Raw genomic sequence first — 4,539 nt, forward strand, 5'->3', positions numbered from 1 at the left:
TCTGTTTACTAATACTGCAAGAGTTAAAAAACTAGAGTTGATATATTGTAACAATCTGTGTATGTAGACCGTTGAAATGATTGCACAGTTCCTGTGCAATCACTTCAATGGTCTACATGCACAGAAGTGATCTTCTGTTCCAGAAGATTACTGTGTAGGAAATACTGAGGTCCAGACAATGGATTTTATGCCCCACAGATCCTAGAATGACAATCCTAACTAACTATAACTAACATATACAAGGCAAATGTACAAACGCAGATTCACATATATAAAGCACAGATTCACATGGATATATGTGCGCAAACGTATTTACACAATTGGCAGGCAAGAATAGTCAGACAAGCAGAGGATCAAACCAGGAAGTCAAATAATACTAACAGCAGGCAAAGAGTTGTCAGAACAGGTAGAGAGTCAAAACCAGGGAATCAAATAACATGGTACAGGATGCAGGATTGGGTGACCAGGTGAAAATGGTCTGGCAGTTTACTGATGGCAGAGGCAGGTCTTTAATAGGCTGTGTGATGGTCATGTTAACATTCACAACTTTCAGAGTGTTTCACCCATAGGTGGGCTGAAGAGCTGCATAGTTAACAACTTGAAACGGGACCAACTGCTGGTGGACAGTGGAAGTCCATACAAAAAGTCCATAAGGGCTGCCACCAGCAGGTAACCTCAAGGTATAGTCTGTGACATAGCTCTGCAAACGAATGGGCTTGTAGAACAGCTTGTAAAATTAAGTTCTGTTTCTTGAAAAGTAAATAGAAACCAGAAGGCTGTTATCTGTCAGGTAGAAGAAAAAATAATAAGGTTTTAGTGCAGGAATGTTTAAAGCATCATTATTTCTGATTATTTTTCAGCTTAACAAGGCAGTGTGAGAATTCTAAACAGTAGCTGTGACATTCTAGCTATAAATCTGAAAATAAAAATATGAGTTTCCCATACTACCAATGTTCTATTTATCACCAATGCTACACATACAAGTCATTATCGCATAAGTTTATTTTCACTGTAGGTTCATTTTAAAATGTAACTTTTACCTATGTAACGTCAAAGATCAGCTGTACAGATCCAAGGAAAAAGTTCCATATTTCCAGTACATTAAAAGGCTGTGAAGAAATTGAATGGAGGTACATTCTGGAGCAGAAAAAAGCATTTTTTCCATGTAAATATGGAACTTTGCCCTTGGAGCTTATTGTTTATTCCTTTCTAGGTTGCAGAGCCTCCAAACATGCAATTGTCACCAAATTTATTTTGGTAGTCGGGTTAGCTTTGTTAGAATTGAGTTCAGTTGGTGTAAAGTGTATTATATTGCATGTTGTGTATGTATTTCAAATTGTGCTCTTTGCATGTGTTTCGTAGTTTGTTTTATCCTGTACTTACCATGAGTGTTTTTTTTAACTCTATTGTTACAAATATTGCTATGAGCTTTTCACACAATGTTAATTAATAAAGGCCCTATCCAAGAATAAATGTTTTGTAATCCACTTTTACAGTACCTGGGGTTGTTTCCTTCAGCACAGGTTTGTAGCAGGCTATCATCCTCTCAGAAATGGCTGTTTGTGCCTCAACCACTTGAAGTTGTAACAGCAAAACAGTAGCCCTCACCTCAACAGCTTATTGTTAACTTCTTCAGCTGGACAGCTTTAGGTCATGTGACCAGAGGTTGAAAACACAACACTCTACTCTTGTGTAATTTTTTCCAATTGGCTCCTGGCCTCCACTTTTGCAATCTGGAGCTCTAATTTTCTTTATGTGCCACTATGAATGGGGAACAAGTAGTATTGGCAGCAGATACTTGCTTTCATAGGCATTAGGCATAGGCATTAGGCAACATTTTAGGGGTGTGGCGACGCGAACCTGAGCGGCGGGAGGGAGCAGCAACTGGGCGGGTGGGTGAGTGAGGATAACTGGGCCTTAAATACATACCTAAAGGCCGGCAGCAGAGGCTTCTGTCTTCTTCTGCATCATGTGACTACATGACGCGTCATATGACTAGTCACATGATGCGTTGTGTAATCACAGCGCAAGAGAAAGAAGCCTCTGCCACTACCATTAGGTATATATTTGCTGGCAAACGGAGTGAAAACCGGTCCAATCCATCGGTGATCAGATCAATTTTCACAATCTGTTTGCTAATGTGCACAGAGCCATCCGGATCTGGTGAAGCGGAGACTGGATCCGCTCACCAGATCCGTTTGGCTCATATTTTCTAATGTGAACCGGGCCTTAGTATAAATTTATGCTTATCTCTAGATATGAGTGACTGAACCATGTAGTATATCATTGGTACTATGGGAAAGGCAATGGTAGCAAATATGTCACTCAGTGTCTAACACTGGAGGGATGGAAGAGAAGCCAGGGATTCTTCACCTCTGTACAGTGCCTGAGGGAAAGACACCTTCAGACTAATAAGGGCTGGGAGCTGTTGGGAGCCTAAGGTGAGAGGTTAGTATGAGGTCTCCTTACAGTTGTTTTCTTGTGGAAATCCTAGAATTCAGCTAAAAAGAGTAATAGGCAATAAAATAAACAGAAATACGCAAACAGCTCTTACGTATTTTACACATGTACTCACCTGCATTACCATTGCTGAAATCATTCAAATAACTGCTACAGAGACAATAGCCTAGGTCCACTTTTCCAAAGAACTGATGTGTTGACAATTTAGATCTGAACATAGCTTCTTTTGTGTGATTCATGATATGCATATTCGCTTAACATTCAACATTCTAACGTAGCGAGATAAAAAGCTGAAAATGATTTTTTTCATGTTGGTATGCTTTGTGGTAGTCATTTTTTTAAGTACAAAGTCATTTTTACAGAAAGAGAATAATATCCCTCACGCTCCTCTGTAGTACTCGCCGTGTTTGCTGTAGCAGAGGCATGAAGGGCACCGTGTTTTTGAAGGGAGATATTTTTTTCTCAGCTTCAAGGTGTCCGGCAACATCACATATATTTACTCCTCGCCTGTTGAAGTCACTCTATTGGCTTCTTACTCAGTGAAGTGACCTATAAAGTACAAAAGTCTCTTTCTCTTTATCAAAGCTTTATATTCATTGGCTTCTCGCTACATATCAGTTCTGGATACATGTCCTCTGAGTCCCCGCACACAACATCTTCTTGTATAAACAATAAAGAGGCTTCCTCCGGAATATTTAGCCTGTGGGTCACAATGACCTGGCATGCGGATCCTGTGTTATTTTCTGTGACTGTTGTCTTTATCAGCTGGGTGAACACAAGCAACTTAAAAAAAGCAACTAAAAAAAAAAAAAAACAACTAAAAAAAAACCTAAAAAGAAAAAGATTTTCTAACTATAATTTAATCTGATTTCTGCTCATTTTATTTGCTACAATATATGAAAAGGAAAACTTAAATGCTAGAAATTGAATTATGTAGTCTCAATAGTCAGCAGCACTGTTTTAAGATAACAGACAATAAAAAGAGAGAGTTAAAACAATTTTAACATATTCTCTACTTTGTATGCAAAGCAGTTATATGGCGGAGCTGCCATTCAATCAAAATTCAGCATTATTTTCATCATAATACTTAAACCACTGAGAGTCTTTTAAATTCGCTCAGCAGGCCACTCACCTTCCTCCCTTTTCTCAGATTTTCCAGATGTCAACAGTTTAGCAAATATTAAATTATAAGGTAACTAGAAATTGCAAATACTTTGTCTAGACACTGGTCTATACGAGGCCATCCATGGGTCAATAGTGGCCCAAACCTGCAAATGACTGATTACATTCAGATTGAAAATCAATAGGACCCCAGCATCAGCTAGCTGTGTATGACAATTTGGCATTACATAATTTAACAATATAGATAGGAAAGTGGGATTTTGTTCCGACAGAAGGATTCTCCTTCCAAAATAGGAACTGCTGGGAGCTATTTGATTGAAATTACTGTTTAGCCTGATTATGATTTTGATTAAAGGACACATCCGAGCTCTGTTAAAATAAAAAAATCACTTACCTGTGGCTCCCTCCAGCCTCTGCCAGCCGCCCTGTGCCCTCACTGCTGCTCCGCTCACTGCCGGTGGCTCGGGGTCCCCTCCGGCGCAGGATGTCCACTGTGCCTGCGCGAGAGGCTCTCAGCGTTGCACTGAGATACCCCAGACTGTACTGCGCAGACGCAGTGGTTCTGCGCCTGCACAGTACAGTCCGGATGATGTCATCGTGACCAGTAGAGGTGTACCGAACGGTTCGCCGGCGAACGGTTCCAGGCGAACATTGGGGGTTCACGTTCGCCTGCGCCAGGCGAACTTTTCCGGAAGTTCGATTCGCCCCATAATGCACTATGAGGGTCAACTTTGACCCTCTGCATCACAGTCAGCAGGCACATTGTAGCCATTCAGGCTACAGTAAGCCCTGGAGCCCCACCCCCCCTTATATAAAAAAGCAAAAATCTATTAACCCTTCGCACACTCACATGCAAATGTTCACACAATTGCATTCACAGATTCACTCATCCAGGCACAACTGTTATCCCTACAGCTAAATTAAAAGCCAGGGTTTTAGTTCACAGAAGAATGCATT

The 4,539-nt window shown here is 40.6% G+C and overlaps 1 long non-coding RNA gene across 1 annotated transcript; it reads right to left on the reverse strand.

Moving 5' to 3' along the window:
• Positions 1-455: 455 nt before the first annotated feature.
• On the reverse strand, positions 456-1,582 carry LOC137546929 (uncharacterized). The gene is made up of 2 exons (XR_011026402.1): positions 1,500-1,582; positions 456-783 (listed from the first exon to the last, which is right to left on the reverse strand). It is a non-coding gene; the product is annotated as an uncharacterized lncRNA (long non-coding RNA).
• Positions 1,583-4,539: the final 2,957 nt, after the last annotated feature.

The sequence above is a fragment of the Hyperolius riggenbachi genome, chromosome 1, assembly GCF_040937935.1.
Source record: "Hyperolius riggenbachi isolate aHypRig1 chromosome 1, aHypRig1.pri, whole genome shotgun sequence".
In the NCBI taxonomy this organism is placed as follows: Eukaryota; Metazoa; Chordata; class Amphibia; order Anura; family Hyperoliidae; genus Hyperolius; species Hyperolius riggenbachi.